This window comes from Stegodyphus dumicola, chromosome 12 (genome assembly GCF_044657685.1).
Source record: "Stegodyphus dumicola isolate Sdum_Otavi_A_Nest chromosome 12, ASM4465768v1".
In the NCBI taxonomy this organism is placed as follows: domain Eukaryota; kingdom Metazoa; phylum Arthropoda; class Arachnida; order Araneae; family Eresidae; genus Stegodyphus; species Stegodyphus dumicola.
The window spans coordinates 101,199,451-101,217,160 of NC_140779.1; the positions used below are offsets into that span (position 1 = coordinate 101,199,451).

General features: G+C 33.2%; 1 non-coding gene across 1 annotated transcript; it reads right to left on the bottom strand.

Moving 5' to 3' along the window:
- Positions 1–13,725: 13,725 nt before the first annotated feature.
- Positions 13,726–13,807, bottom strand: TRNAS-GCU (transfer RNA serine (anticodon GCU)). The gene has a single exon. It is a non-coding gene; the product is annotated as a tRNA-Ser (tRNA).
- Between the last annotated feature and the right edge of the window lie 3,903 nt (positions 13,808–17,710).

The following is a 17,710-nucleotide window of genomic DNA, read 5'->3' on the forward strand; positions in this document are numbered from 1 at the left end:
AATATTAAATTCGGAGATCATATTCTGGGTCATACACAAATTAAAAAGCAAAATGCTTGCATTTTTATGCAAGTAAAAGTAAAATGTCAATTTAGAGAAAGGTTCTTTACGTTAAGAGATTAAGTACTGAGTATTTCTATGCAGGTTATTGGAAAAATATAGATCAACATGCATTTTTACAAAATGGAAATCACAGAACCTTATAGAATTCGTGTTCTAGAAAACAATGACTGGCTTCAGTACTGGCATATAGCCAATTCGTAATGTTATTTGCATCAATTAAAAACGCAAAATATTTGTACTTTAATTATTTGTTGTCTGGTTAGCATTTTATGAGTCTACAGCCATACAGCCATATAATTTTATGAGCAATTTAATAACGCAGTTTTAAATTTAAAAGTAATTATTTTAAATTTAAATTTAAAAATTATTTATGTAGAAATTCTTTCGACTTTCGAAATATAACACAGTCGCAAATTAGTTTCGTAACAGCATTTTGCGTCGGTTCACTATAAACGACGTATCACTTTTAAATTGTTGCCACCAAACATTATCGCCCTGTATTATATTTAAAGAAATTAAATAATGAAGAATTTGCATGAATGTATGCATGTTTTTCGCATGTGAAAAAACAACGGTACCTAGAACCATCAAGTTTTGAATAACGTAGTCGTTCACCCGCATATAAACACCTGGAAACCCGAATTTTGGACATGGAATTGGTTTAATTGTCTATTACATATTTTTTAAAACCTTTAACGAATTTCTGATTAGCAAACTCAACGATTTCAAAGCGAGCAATAGCAACACTATACGGGAAAAATAACATTCTTATCGCCAGCGCACGAGACTGTCTATTGGAAATCCTAAATGTATGCTGTTTTAATTTTTTTTTTTCTGTATTTCATATTTTATAAAACTTTAACGAATTTTTGATTAACAAACTCAGCAATTTCAAAGCGAGCAATGGCAACACTGTACGGAAAAAGCATTTTATCTCCAGCGCGTGAGACAGTCTATCCGGAAATTGTAAAGATACGCCGTTTTTAAATATTTTTAATCAAGAAGGGCATTAGCCCAGATGCTCTCGAAACATGTATGTGTATGTAAATAAACAAAAACGCTCGTTTGGACATGATATAAATTCTGAAAACTTTCAGATTTAAAAATTTTTTTTTTTTTAATTTTGTTTATTTTTTATTTCCTGAAAATGTTCGCACCAAATTAAAGTTGATTTTTAGCGTAATTTAAAATTTTACTTTCGCAAGTTACCTTCCAACGAGGGATGCCCTCAGAGTTACAGCATCGGCTAAATAATCTCGAAAAATGTTTTGAGCCCTTCCTAAATGAACTTTTGCATTAAAATTATTATGAACAGTTCATAAATAAATTATTACATTTTCCTGGTTAAAATTCTGTGAAAGTACTTATTTATATATTTCTCGTTATATTTGAACTTTGTTAAATTATATCGCTATTTGAAAGAATTTTTTTTTCGTTGCTTAATATATCACTTGATTAATGTTATTAAAATAGTCGTGGACAAACACGAACACAATTAAGCGGCGTCTACTGTAAATATTATACTATAGTTAAGATGTATGAAACTGTTAAGGTTGAGAAAAACCATGTTTAATTTGAATCCGCACTCATCTGTTAATTTAGAATAATTATTTTATCCGCCGTATCGAGAAATTTCAGAGTGCTCCCGACGTTCTATGCTCACGGGAAAACAGAGCAAGCACTAGAATTATTATAATTGTTAACAGGTTGGAATAGGCAGATAAAACAATTGCTCTGTTGAAATCCACTTAACACTAGCTCTCACTTTATTGTTCCTTGTTTTTCAAACATTTAAAAGAAGGTTAAATTAAGGTAATTGAGTAAAGGAATAAAGATTAGTTTGAATATAATTAGGAAATCTAAAAAGCGTTTTAAGTGGATTTACTTGTTCCTTAGCTTTAATCTGATAACTTAAAATTGTATTTAGATGAGTTCCTTGTAAAGAGTAGTTTTATCTTTAACGATATCATTAAGTTTTTATTTTAATTTTATTCCCGCTTACGAAGTAATTACTATTTGCCATTTTTTTGTTATTATTTTTCTTAGCTTAATATAATTCTTACAATACTCTGTTCCATTTGTTTTGTTATTATTTTTCTTAGCTTAATATAATTCTTACAATACTCTGTTCCATTAAACAAATGAATTGAAAATTGGTTTAATTTAGTTTGTGTAAGGTTGAGCTATTGTACAGATGCAATGTTTGCTATGCATGAAAACAATTTTCATCAAGGACTCCCATCTTCTTGTCTCAACATCTTTTAAAAAATTAATTTTCTTCAAACACCCTTATATTTTTCTTTATAATAAACGGGGTTCACGCCGAAAACATCGCGGCAAAAACATTGCGAACGAAAACGTCGCGAAGAAAAGAATACAGGGCGAAAACATCGCGGGAAGAAAAGGAAGCGAAGAGAAAACATCGCAGTTCTAAAACATTGTCATCGAAAATAAAATGCTTCAAAAAACTTCGCATTTTAAAACATCGTCGCGGAAAATATCGTGGTAAAATGTAAAGTACCTATCAATTATCGCATGGCGATAACATCGGAAACATGCATTTTCAGGTTTTAAAAGTTGTAAATGCATTTTCGCATAATGTTTCGGGAGCGCAAGAAGGAAAGAGGGATTTTTTTACTTCTATATTTCATGTTTTTGGACGAACTAATAAATTTTTGCTGAGAAAATAAGAAGGAGACTTAAGTATTTAAAAATTGAAAATGTGTGGAATATTAATGCAACTTATAGAACTTAACAGAATTTTAAATTTACGTAGTTAATTAATAACAAAGGTCATTAATAAATAAATTGTTTATAAAGTTTTATTGATAATTTTTTATGAAGAATACAGTCTAAAAATGTTGAGAAAAAGGAGGATAAATAACCGCATGAGGTTATAATTATACGAGTAAAAATTGCTTGCTTAATTATCAAATATTTTTTTTTTTCACATTTGTTAATCTGATATTGTTTTAGTGAAAATTACATTTGGTTTTGTTTCTTAAAGTGTCATTAATATTTTTATGTACAGCTTGCAATCAATTTTTTGGATGTCGATTTGTTAGTTATGACGAAAGTCAGTTACATAATATGTAGCATGGGATTTGATTAATGCATGTGTGTGATGTTATCGTCATGCGATGATTTGAAGGTACTTCATTTTTTACCATGATATTTTCGACGATGATGTTTTTAAACTGCGAAGTTTTTGAACAGCTTTATTTCTGACTACGATGTTTTAGAACTGCGATATTTTCTCTTAGCTTTCTTTTCTCTCACGTTGTTTTGTACCATGACGTTTCCGCCCTGCGTTGTTTTCTCCTTGACGTTTTCGTCTGCAATGTTTATGTCGCGATATTTTCGGCGGTAACCAATATACGGCATACAGCCTAACAATAATAAAAATAATTGCGCATACATAACTTAAAGATAACAATTAAACTAAGAATGCGAATAAAAGTTTTTTAAAAAAAGGGGGCTTAGTAGATTTACGTCTTACAATTTTTACATATTATTATTATTTTTTTAATTTTACAAATATGAACAATTTATCACACACAAAATCAGATTCTAATTGCCCGAAAGTTCGATTCGACATGATGGTTGCCCTTGATGAACTGAAGTAACATTTTTTAAATATTAGGCATAAATTGCTTAATTTAATTCTTAAATCACCTGGTTCTGAATTATTCAGCTTGCTTCTTGTTTTCCGTTGTAAATTACTGACTTGACTAAGACTTGCTTCCATTGGAAAAGAAGAGAGAAAGGTTTGCTAGCCGAAAGGGCATCCCATTACATTCCGAAGGTAATCGGTAAGGAGAACAGTAAATTCCTTACATTCTCCCCCACTTAAAGGGGAATGAGGAGGAGAAGAATTAACACTTATTTTCATAAAATAAAACGCATAAGTCATTTTCCATTCAATTGAAATTAAACTGTGACGTTATATTTTTAATGATGTGAAATAATAAAATTAATATAAAAGTTAAAGTTTGTAGATTTAATTTAATTGCTCCCTAAATTATGTCCCGTGCTACTACATGACCTGCGGTATGCCATTTCTTATATTATTTAACTAAACGAGCACATTAAAAATAAAATACCTAAAATAAATTCATTTGGCTTGATATAAAAGAACAAGCGATCCTGCTAATTAACTGAAACTCCGGACAGCTGGAATCTAATAATAATAACTACTTTATACTTTAAATGAATATATATTTTTAAATCTCTTTTCAGATCTACGAGGAAGACTTTTAAATTCATACATGTGTATTGAAAATTAGATAAAGTAACAATTCAAATAAAGTCAGTTTCGAATACATTCTGTATTAAACTGCGTGACGGCAACGAATATGAAGAGGAGAAAAATCAAGCAACACTAAGTTTACTAAGTTTACTTCTCAATCAGCTTTCATATTGACGCGTTCTACGAGTTCATGGATTTGGAGTAATTGATGAAAACATTTGATGAAGAATTGAAACACAATTTATTCGCCACTAAGCACTGTTACAAAGATACGTTTACACTCGGCAAAAAACTGCGACAAACACGCTGAAACTATTAACGATACAGCCTTAAGACTATAACGAAGAAGAAAGTTTCACGGCAAAGCACTAGAGTGCAGTTCCCGACTTGGTCGATCTCTCTAAAGACACTAATTTTGCCCCAAACAGGCAGGATATATATAGCTTTAACCTACCTTCGAGAATATTCCCGAGAAAACTGCTAAAAATGTGTTCTAGAACAGCGGTTCTCAACCGGTGGTACGCCCAAGACCGGTGGTGGTGCCCAAGAGAAAAACCGGTGGTGGTGCCCAAGAGAAAAATAGGTGGTACACAAAGAAACAAAGTATTAACTATTAAATTCACAAATCTCGTGAAGAAAAGGAACGATTGATAGAAATTTCCTGTGATCGAACTCTAACTGAAGATTTTAAAAATAACAGACTTGTTTACTATTGGCTGAACCGGGAAAGAAGAAAAAAAAAAAAAAAAAAGAGAATTTAAAGGCATTTCAAATAAAACTATTAATTTTTTATTGCGTTTTTGCACTTTGTTATTTTGCACAACCTATCTGTGTGAACAAATATTTTCTTCCATGTTATATTTGAAAAATAAATAAGGAACACAATTAAAAGTGGATCCTAAGTTACGGTTAAAGCTGAATGAAATGAGACCAGACGTAAAGACATTTATATCTATCTCTTAAACATACCCAAATTTCACATTAAATTTATAATTAAAGTATTGGGTTTCCATTCTTTTTGTCCTTAAGTGCACATTCTAGAATATCTGTTGGACGGTTGGAACCATTTACGTTTTCACGCTGAATTTATAGTTGGATAGAGCTGGAGAGTTTCAACCTGAATTTGTAGTTGGATACATGCACATAGAAAAAGAGATCGGTCGCATTTCCTTTTGTGCTGGTATCTGTGCTGGACGCAATTTCTATTTCATTAAAAAAATGAAAAAATTTCACATAGAATTTTATTGAAAACTAAAACATTTTGTGATCGCACAGCGGTGGACACACGTTAAACCATCCGCGGGCGCCATGGTGCCCGCGGGCATAGGGTTGGGAACCCCTGATTTGAATTCTGATAATTAAAATGGTAACCGATTTGTAATCTAATATTTTTTTATGTGTGCACATTTAATACAAATAGCCAATACGTTGTGCAAATGGCAATATATGTAGTATGTATAATGTTGTATGATCTTAAATTCATTTAGTGCGAAAACAAGTTACTACTACTTGCGCAATTGCTGCAAAATAAGTTAATAACAATTTATTTACTAAATAATATTGATTAATTGATTATATTAGTGGTGGTACAAAAGATTCTCAATTTTTTTTATATGGTACACGGTAGTCAAAAGGTTGAAAACCGCTGTTTTAGAATGTTTTTGCTCCGAGTATGATATAGCGCCAACTTTGTAGCTAAATACCGCCAAATGGGCGATTTTAAATCCAATTACTTTAAATTTAATGCATGTTATGTGATTTTTCTGTTAACCTTTTGAACAAAATTCCAAGAAGAAGAATATTTCTGATAAGTTCAGATAAAATGTATTTCAGAATATTTGGGATTTCGATGTATGCAACGAAATAAAATACGTATTTTGAATTTAAGAGAACTAAGCAAAACCTATAGATCTTCATTTTTTGTTGTAGCGAATTATGTGGACTTATATCACGAGAGTAAGAAGTAAGCTTCGAATATAAGAGCGAAATAATGCTGGAAAAATATCCTTCTCCTTTTCATTTGAAGGTTTCTAAACACCACTGTAATCTCGTTAAACTAATATAATATGATTAAGAATGTAATTATCTCCAAAGAGAGAAATAGGTTTATTTTTTTTAATATTAGAGAAAACTAAATTTAATAACCCAACAGCGAACTTCTTAAAATTCTTTCATTCAGTCTCGCACAACTGTTTTCTTTCAGAGAAAAATTTGAAAGAACCCGAAACATACACATTGTGTAATATTCTTCTGCCGAAAATTAAATCTACCAGCAAAATGGCAATTTTTTTTTTTTTTTTTTTTGCTTTAAAAAATTTCTACTAAACTGCTTCACACATTTCTCCCTCAGGAGGTGACCCGAACCCTTCTATTTTCTCTAATTTAAATCTATATGCTCAGTAATATGCTTCTCAAAATCAGCATCATGAGCAGCGTTTTACAACAGGTAAAAGATACTTCTCAACAGCAGCTCTTTTTGCTCTTTTACGAGCTCTTGTTTTGCTAATTATAAATAGAGCTTTCCTTCGGAAGAGAAATTTTAATAACCCAACTCTGCTATGTATAGAAGTGCAAAGAGAAAAAAAAAAAGTCTTGAGGATTTCACCGCTAATTGCATAGTCTGAAGGCAGCAAGCACAGCTTCACTAATTAGAGACTCATTTTGGAAGTGATATATACCGCTTTTAAAGAAATGAAGCTGGCAATTTTTGTCGCGTCTTAAGGGATGCTTTCTGATTAGGAAAATGCATTTTGTAGCCAAAATATGGGGAGAAGTAAAATAAACTATATTGAACCTGTTAGCGAAAGGTAATAAAAAATTTTCTTCGAAAGGAATTTTGTAGACCAAAACCCTCCTTTAAAGAAACTTAGATTTACACATTCGCATTTTCAGAGGAGACATTAACATTTTTTTCCGCTTAAATTTTATATAAATAATATATAGTTTTTGGGTAGCTAAGGAAATTTAAATGTAAAAGACTAATGGATGAAAGCTGAGTGATTGCACTAAGAATTTTAAAATGATTTTTTTATATTCGCAACTTGAAAACCAGTACCGCATTCCCCATCCATTTTTAGCTCTTGCATTCGATAGTGAGATTTCAGTGAATAAGGGGTCCCATAACACTTTTTGTTTTTGACATTTTTACAATGATGTCTGTGTCTGTATGTGTGGGATGATTATTTAAGTCTTAAGACGATTGAGCCTTTAATGGACAACAAGAATAAGCACATAACAGTTTTTGATGAAAAGCTATACTAATATTAAAAAAGATTCTGAAGGTTTCCAGATTTTATATTACGTCCAAAAAGACTTTTTTTAGCGTTTTGTGTGTTACCTTTATTTATTAAATATCATGTTCTTCGTACTTAAACCATAATTCATTTCAACAGCAATACCATAAAATAATTTAAAAAGAGCATATGTTTAGAATTTCCGAAATACAGTCTCGCGCGCTTTACATAAAAATGTCTTTTTTATTTTTTTCGTAGAGTGTTGCCATTGCTCGCTTTGAAATAACTGAGTTTGTTAATCAAAAGTTCGTTAAAGTTTTAGAAAGTAGGAAATAGATAATAAATTCCGAATTTCATATTTGGGTTTCCAGACGTCTATATTTGAGTGGAGCATTACGTTATTCAAAATTTGATGTCTCTAATGTTATTTTTTTCACAGTGCGAGAAACATACATACATTCATGCAGATTCTTCATTATTTAAATTTCTTTAAATATAATGCAGGATTCTAATATTTGGTGGCAACAATTTGAAAAGTGAAACTCCGTTTATAGTGAACCAACGCAAAGTGCCAAAACAAAATTAACAGCCCTTTTCTGCAAATTGATAACAATTCCAAAATTTTCAGTTTTAATATTTAAAACTTTTATATTAATGGGGAAAATATATTTTTGCGAAACGCCCAGTTGCGGTGAGAGAGCTTTTCCCCAAAGCAGGGGTAGGGTTGCTAGAAAGTAGCAGGAAAAGCGAGGGTTGCCTGATTTGGCACGGAATCTCCCATTTGGCGAGAAAACTGGCGAGCGATAATATTCTAGAACTCATTCTTAGCGTTTTTCTCGGGAAAATTCACGAAGGTAGGTTAAAGCTATGTATATACACTGCCTGTATGTAGTGTAGTAGTAGTGTCTTGAGTTTAGAGAGTAGCTTTAGAGCAATCTCCGAGTCTGGAGCTGTACTTTAGTGCTTTCCCGTGGAGCTCTTCTTCGTTATAGCCTGAAGGCTGTGTTGCTGATTGTGTCAGCGTGTTTGTCGTAGTTTTTCGAGAACTGAAAACGCGTCTTCTGAACTGTCCTGTGTAATACTGGTGAATAAATTGTGTTTTGATTCTTCATCAAGGGTCAGTTACTCCAAATCCACGAACCCACAGAACGCAAAAATATTACATTTTCGTTAAAATTGATAAATCGGAAGTCATGCTTAAGTTGAAGCTTTGAACAGACTTTCTTAAAAAGTTATGTTACGAGATAATCCAAAACTTCTTAAATTTGGTTCTTAGGTATACGATTGTGAACAAACTACTACATTTATAAGCAAATGAAAAGAGAATAAGCTCATTATGAAGATATACATGTTATGAAGCAATAAATGTTTAGCTTCAATTCTCAATGTTTTCGTTTCATTTTTGCTTCGAATCACTTTTTAAATAAAAGGATGCTGCCATTATATGTTTCCACTGTATTTTATTTTTAAAGAAATAATATAGTAAATAAATAATCGAATATAAAAACAAATGTATGACAAAATTTAATACTCTATAATAATACTAAAGCTCCGCTACTTTTAAAGTTTTTGTATGCATTAAGCCAACGAGTTATGAGTCCGAAACACTCTATGACCAGAGTATATTCTAAGATCGATCGATATTTTCAAATCAAAGAATGATAATATATGTGCATATGAGCACATATCAATTATCATTGTCCTCTATATATGAGAGAAAAGAATATTAAAAATGACTGTTAACTGTAACTGCTTAAGAAGATTACAAATGAAATGTAGTTATGGATAAACCACAGGTAACTTATACCAATATTATTCCTATAAAAGAAACCTAAATTGCAATATGAAGGCGCAGTAATATCACAATATCTAATAAAATGGCTTCTTTTGTACTTCTCTGTAACTTGAGTCTCTCCCGTGTTTATTGCCTCGGCTACTCCTTAAGCCCATAAATCCTCCATAAATAACTAGAGAAGGTGTGCAGCTGACCCAATGAAATCATGGACTGAATATCAGCTCGGGTTTGCTTTCCTGTGATGAGTCGTTTCTTGCGTTAGGCTAGGGTAAAGTTTAACAGTTCGATCGGAAAGGTTTGGCGTGGCCTTCGCATTTAGTTCGCAAGGATTTGTCTTTGACAGTAAGACGAAAAATTCGCTACATGGACAAATCCATTTTAGAATTTAGGGAAGCTCTGAACGCACGAAGAAAGGGGGAAAATACACGATTTTTTTTTTTTTTTTTTTTTTTTTTTCAGAATGTGGAACTAAAAGCTAGGGAACAAAATAAGTGAGGAAATGCGGTAATTGTAATATTTTGCATTAAGGGGAGTCATCACTATTGCGCAACACAATTTGCGTACAGAATTTTAGTTGATTTTCGAGTTTTATATAAGTCAAATTTTTATGGTCATAGATATATGAAATTTTCAGTGTGTCATCTCTATACATTGATGATTATGTTTCTTCATTTATTTTACTAATGGTGCATAAGAATTTGTTTTACAAAGGAAAAAAAACTGTATTTTCCGAAAATTAAAAATTTGAACTGAAGCACTGCGCGCAAACTGACAGTAATACGAATTTAGTTACAGTAACAATTTTCAAAAATTTGTCATGAAACATCATTAGGTATGATTCTTCACCTATTTAAATTTTAAAATATCAAAGAATATTAACACTATTACAATAAGATCTTGGAAAATAAAAAAAGCATTAAAATTTTTTAAATTAAAATTAGGTAGGTGCATTTTTTCATTAATATCATCATGTACTTAAACTGCAATTTTTAAATCAATTTCTATGATAGATTTTTTTAGACTGCGCGCAAATATGAAAATCACCAATTTTAGAAAAATGGTTTTGAAGTTTGAAGTTTCAAAATTTTCAGTACAATATATTTAATCTCAGGTAACACTAAAACAGTTTAAAACTGTCCCGCTACATACACCATACCCTTCTGTTCTTCAATAGCTGTTATTGTAATAAGTTTGGTTCTTTTTCTTGCTCTGCGAGCATCCTATTGTAGAAATCTCTGCCTTTATTTCGGCTGACTGAATACGACGTAGATCAGTGTCTACTGCAAACTTGACTGCATTTATCACCAGTTCGGTATCCAAGCTTATTCATAGTATGTAATCGTCTAGCTTGACCATCGTTGTATATAATAAGTATATAATAACTGCCTTATTCATTAATGTCTTAACAATATTTTAACCACACCCGAAATTTTTAGGACACAATTTCGAAATCAAAGCATTTAACGATTCATTTGGATTTTGTATATTGTTCTCCTAAACACATTTTTAGTAATAATGGCATGCTAATATCTTTAAATATATATTTGATAGCATCCATAACAAGTGGTAGAATTGAAATTTATGTTTTTACGATTTCAGATTTCGCTCTTTGATATGTACTTCCCTATGAATCATTCCCTTTTGAGCAAAAATTGTGAGTAGGTTCCACGTCGGTTGAACGTTTGGTAAAATATTGCCCGCAATGCCTTTTGCATACTCTTTACAGAATTGCAATGCTTTCTAATAGTATTTCATAATAAATTGTCAATTGGTTTATAATATTATCCCGTAAAGCGAACTTTTCTGCTGAGAGTTTTACCGTCACTAAGTTTCTTCACCTTCATTTCTTGCTCTTCATAGACCTTCTCTTCACTTCATTCTACCTTCATTTGAACACCGGAAGCCGTAACAGTAGCATGCGACATCTAAGATATGCCTTTCCACTCAATTTTGCCATTTATTGCATCGTGACATCTCCAGATATGATTCGACTGGCTCCTAGAATTATATATACGTAAGGCTCATCCATTGCTTATCACGAGAATTTTTTTCCTCTCAGTAATGAACTACACAATGTTATGCCAGGAAAGTTATGCCTTTGCACAGGACGTTACACATAGGATGTGGCTTTCCTAACCTACGAGCCTGTAGAAGTGCCTAGCACCTGAGCCTTCATTTCTTGCTTTCGCTTTCGTAATCATTCTTTTCTGAATGTGGCCGACACATTAGATTTTACCAATATACATGATGTTAACAGTAAAAATTAAAGCAATCCTTGTACATTTGTAAGGAGCTGCGTGTACAAGTGTAAACAATCGTCAGATGATGATATAAATGCCCGATATGGCAATATTTACCTCAGAATCGTTTTCTTTATTTCATAACTTTTAAGGTTCTAATTCGAACATCATAACGCCGTTTGTTTTAACAGACTCAGAAATGTTTACTGTTTTAAGTGCAAAAAAATAAAATTCGATTTTTTGAATATGTAAAGGCGATGACTCCCCTAAAGAGCTGAAGACATTTTCCAAGTAAGCGTAACAGTAATCAAATACCATGAAGCAGACTGGTAATTCTAAATGCTGCGAATTAGTTGCAATTTCACTAGTCTCAAAATGTTTGGCGTTACTAAATATTTATTCCGTATTCTTAAATTCAAAACCGACCAATCACAGAAAAGCAAACAAGAACCGACATTAGTCTACGATTTCGCTGGGCCAACTGCCCATTCACGTTCTCTAATTAATAATTACTGATGATTTGAAGTCTAAGGAGTAGCCGAGCTGACGGTGAGAATGGGTGATATTTAAGTTATACACAGGCAAAAATGAAGATATCTTATTAGATAATAGTAATGTTAATATTGCTATGTTATCCTTATTGGTATGTAGGTTTCTTTTAAATAAACGTTATTGTGATAATTATCAGTAATTTATCCATGACTACATTTCATTTGTTATGTTGTTACTTCCTTTCGACTTTCAGACGATAAAAGTAATAAAAGAAAAGGGGAAAATACGTGAGAAAATACCGTAAAACCTATTTCAAAGAGAGAAACATAAGCCTGATTATAAGATTTATTCTCGTTTAAAGATAACACTTTCAGTCATTGCGAATGTAAATCTTCCGAGATGTATCATAGTAATAACATGCGAGTGACGAAAACATTAGCATTGTCTCTCAAATAAAGATCAAATGTTGTTTACAGTTAGTTAAAAAATTGGAGGCTTTCCTGCGTTTTAATATTTTTTCATGTTACTGATAATCTTGTAACAAAATAATGTTTTAAAAATTCGTGCATTTAGTTTAAATTTTATGCTCAGTAAGAATTAAAAATACATGTAAAATGTATTTGTGCATCCGCATGCATTCATGTTTCGACCCATTATACTTTAAATCAGAGACTCTCAGACATTTTAAATTTTGTACAAAAATGATAAATGCCTTCGCCGAGACTCGAACCTGGATCTCTCGAATACGCGCCGAGTGTGCTACCGTTACACCACGAAGGCATGTTGGTAGGAGGGAGAAAATCGCGGAAGAATTGGAGTGTTTAAAAACTGAAAGAGAATACCTTCTACCACATCAAGCTGAAATTAGGGGAAACAAAGACAATACAAAACTTCGCGTTGTCTTGCATGCATCATCACATGCTGAAGGCAAACTGCCATTGAATGATTATTTAGAATCAGACGTTTGGTTTCATTTAAAATCCCTTTCACTACTTTTAATTTGATGTAAATATGAATTTGTGGCTATTGGGAAATCTAGTTGCGGCTCTCGAGCTTTCCTCATTTTCAACATACAGCTGTTACTGACATGAAACTTGGCCACCCTGCAGATAACAGGAAGTCTAAAACAATTTTTTACCATCAATATTTTCATCGTGCGATAATTTTGCTAATTTCAACTTTAAATTTCAAGTATTTTGCATAAATTTCTCAAAATAGTGAATTTTTGTGCACTTTATTAAAAGTAGAGTACAATTCATCAGAAAATCATATAAGTAGCAAACATTTCGAAAAACTCCCTACTTACAAGATTGATCTCTTTAAAGATTAATAAAATAATACCCGAGCTCCAAAGATTATAACTATTTCGTATCAGTTAGGAATTTAGGATGCTTCTCCCTTAAATCTGTGTTATAATATTATACTGGAACATATTTAAAATTTAGGGGAATAAGCGAAAAGAAGTATATTACTGCGGAATGCAATTATCAAATTTTAGAGAACAGAAGTTTTAAACAAACATTTCTTTCTGTTTCAGTATTTGAAATATTTGTTGCTAAGTTTATAAAGGAATCACTATCACTAACTGTTGCAACAAAATTTTCAGGAATTTAACTATTTTCAGAAAGAGAGAAAAAAGTAACAACTTTTATCCGACGAGGATGGGATTCGAACCCACGCGGGCAGAGCCCAATGGGTTAGCAGTCCATCGCCTTAACCACTCGGCCACCTCGTCCTCGATAACAAGTCTGCTTCAAGCTAAAAATTTCTGTAACAGTTTACTCAGGCAGTGCTGAGTAAATACGATTAAATACAATATTTTCATCTAACCAAGAGGTAGCAGATATGTGATGTGCACAAGCTGTCATTTGCTTCGGACACACTTTTATGCTTCTCTATAGTATAGTGAGGAAATTTGGACTATAAGTGGCATTTTTATATTAATTTGTTTTTAATTTTTTAAAAAAGTAAATTAATAGCATTTTTTTATTAAATTAAGCTGAGTGATAAACAAGTTTTTCATAAAAAGGCTTCTTCGATATATGAATCCCTAGTGGACTATCCACTGAACCAATTGGCATGAGATTTCAGAAGTTGTTATTTGAAGGTATGCGCTCGAGATTGTGATGATTTAAAATAATAGAGCTCTCGCGGTTAAGGTTACAGTAAAAACATTTCAAAATTTTCGAATGGCAAATATCATATTTTCTCTGCGCAAATATATCAGCGCACTGAAAATCATAAATGACGATGAAATGATACACGTAATGACGAAAATTGCCAGCGTAAAACATTTGCAAAGAAGAGCATTGTAAAGGACCAATGACAACACAAGGAAGGAGAGGGGGAGCGAAACTTTTATTGGAGTTACAAAGTAAATTCATTTACTGTGATCAGAGATCTCGGTGACTACGAAACTGCGAAGTTACGGTAGATGACTCTATCTGCAAAATGTTGTTGCTGTACTTGCCGAACACATATGGCGACGTATGAGGGAGCACCATCTTGGACCCATAAAATCTCATTAACGACATTTCGCTCCTGCAGTTCTGGAATTACATAATTCTGCAACGTTGTTGTATACCGAGCACATGTAATGGAGGATGTTTTCATACTTCTTGAAGTGACCTCTTCGAAGAAGTACGGACCGAGAACGAATGTGCTTCTGATGCCACACCACACAGTTACTTAAGCTTCCATAAGGGCGTTGGTGCCCCATCATGAGAATTTTCCTCAGCCCAGTGAACGCAACTCTTGGAGTTTATAGTTTCAAATTAAAGAGAAATGCGTCTCGCCTGTCCAGAATATCTCCATCACTATCTTTATTATATCTTATAAGGAAAAAAGTTGACGCACTGCTATTCGTCTCTACATTGCAACATCTGAGCACAGTGGAATCGATTAGGAAACATCCACAGATTCGAACGCAGAAGCTTGAAGACAGTGGTTTTCAGTACATCCAAAACTGGGGGCAACACTTCTTGCAGTATGCGATGGACCTGCAGTAATCGTATTATGCACTGCCGCAACAACTTCAGCAGGAACACATGGCCATCCAGATTGCGGTATATCATATGTGCATCCAGTTTCTTCCGATTTTTTTTTACCACGAAACATGGGTCTTGCCTTAGCTTATGATTTCGTGGATGAGCCTACAGTGCTCCGGTTGACAGATAAACTTGCACTGCTTCGGCAGCATTTTCCTCGTTCTGATAAAACAGCTTTATTACATCGTTGGTTCCCTGTGTCATCTTATTAGCCCATTCGAACACCTGATTGAAGAAACAATCTTCCACACTGCTTATTAGAGGTTTTCCATAAGCAATGCTTTGCACATGACGTTCTGTTATTGGTGCTTTTACTGCCTATCCCAATGAATTATACAAACGGCGTCAATCCACTTCATCTCTGTATTGTCGTTGGTCCTTTACAATGTTCTTTTCTGCAAATGTTTTGAGCCGGGAATTTTCTTCATATGTGTATCGTTCCAAACGCCACTTACAGTTTTTCAATGCCCTGATCAATTTGTGCACCAAAAATGTTAGTGTTGCTTTCGAAATGTTTTTTAAAGGATTTCAAATACTTTATTTTCTCGCGTATCCCCCCTTAGCAAATAGCGCTAGATTCTAAAATTTTAAAAATATTCCCATCAGTCCCTTCCACAGTTGTACATAATTTTTACCCACTAACGGCTAATTTTATTGGTAAATTATATTCCCTTGATTATTTTATGTTTATTCAGTGTATTCAATTTGTATTTGCATTTTTTGTTTTAGCATTTCAACCATTTTCTACTTGCATTTATTATTTAAGACAAAATTTGTGCAGATTCTTCATTAAGCTACTCTAACGTGGCAGGTTTTTCTCACACCTAAGAAATTTTCCAAACATATGATTTCACTTTATTTCTGTTAATGCAAATCAAAAAACAAAAAAGAGAGAGAATAAACTTTTTTATGATTATGGAATTTGTGATCATTTTTTGAATTGTGTTCTTAAGTTGCAACATGTCGAAAATGTCAAGTGAAAAGCCTTAAGCCTGAAAGAAAAAGATGATAGATTGTTAAAAGATTTTGATTTGGATAAATTGTTAAAAGATTTGACTTCGTAACTGCAGCTAGAGAAAAACTATTGAAATTGGAAATTTCCCAACAATATTGCGAAGTTTGCTTAAACGAGGAATTCTAATTGATGACGAACAAATAAGAAATAAAAATGTCTCAAAGAAGCGCAAAAAAGACAGCAAATCGGAAGACGTTCTAGATTAGTTTCAAGCTATGCACCTGAAAAGTGCTTCTATTTCTAGAGCTTTTTTTAATTCGTTAAATGCTAGGAGAGAATTTTGTATCAACTGACGGATGGCTCACAAGTTGGAGAACTGTTCATCAGAAAACTTTATATTCAGAAGAAAGAGACAGATCATCTTGCTGTTGCTTACTGGGTCAAAGTCTTTTCGCTTGAGCTGCTAAATGAATACCATCCATACGGAATTTATGACACAGAGGGGACTGGACGGCATTATACAAGATTACCAGAACACACATTAACATTTAAAAGTGAAATAGCTGCTGGTTTAACAAACTGAAAGAATGCGACAATTAAGAAGACCGCACTGGTTATTGAAAAAAGCAGAAAAGCGGGTGTTTGAAAGCAGTGAAGAATTTACCTCCATTAAGCAGCAAGAACTCATGGATAGCAATACTATGTAGTATCCTCAAAGTTTTTTACCTACTCTTTTAGCCTATTATTGTGCGAACTCTGTAAGAAATAGAGCTGTAAATTTTTGTAGTGTTATTGCACATATATCAAAGTTCTTTCAAACAATTATGTTTTGCTTTAATATAGACATAATGTGAAGGATTTGGGAATCCGAAAATCCTCATGTCATGTTCCGACTAATGAAGGTCACTATACGCTCTGAAACCTAACTAATGAGCTTCGTATTAAGCGGGAGTTGGAACACGTTGGAAAGGATAAATGCAGTCTTTCCGACGCCCCGAGCCCCACACTTACATGGTTAACGAACATTTTAAATTCTCCTAAATCGACCACTGAACTGAATCACTGGTCGTCTTGCTTCTACCAGTATTACACGGATTACCTCATGGCTTACACACTTACACCAACTTGGCCTACTGAGCCAATCGAGTTAACCGAGTTAAAGTTTGGTTATTTAAGGTCAATCGAGTTAAGGTTTGGTTTATTTAATCACGGCATCATTTAACTATTTAAGTCTTTTAGGGCTATCTGTCTAAGGGGATGGATGCCTTCGTGGAGGATTTTCTAAGGGAAACTGGCTCGTATACGCATTACACATGGAGAAAACCACGAAAACGCACAAGTAGCCAGCCCATTCACAGGAATTCGAATCCCGATCCAAACTACCCGTGTTCAGCGAGTTTACCGCTCAGCCGCTGATGGGCCTAGTTAATCCAAATGCAGTGTTCCAACAGATAACGTTTAACCTTCAGGCTCGTGCTTTTATACCTTCCCCAGCGCCGAGAGTACCAGAATACAGATCTCTACGAGAATACTAAACGACCTCGGAGGAATGTTATAGAATGATTGATCAGATTTATGCGCAATTCTAGGCAAAAGACACCAAACCTTTTGCTCATTCTTAAGAGAAATAACGCAT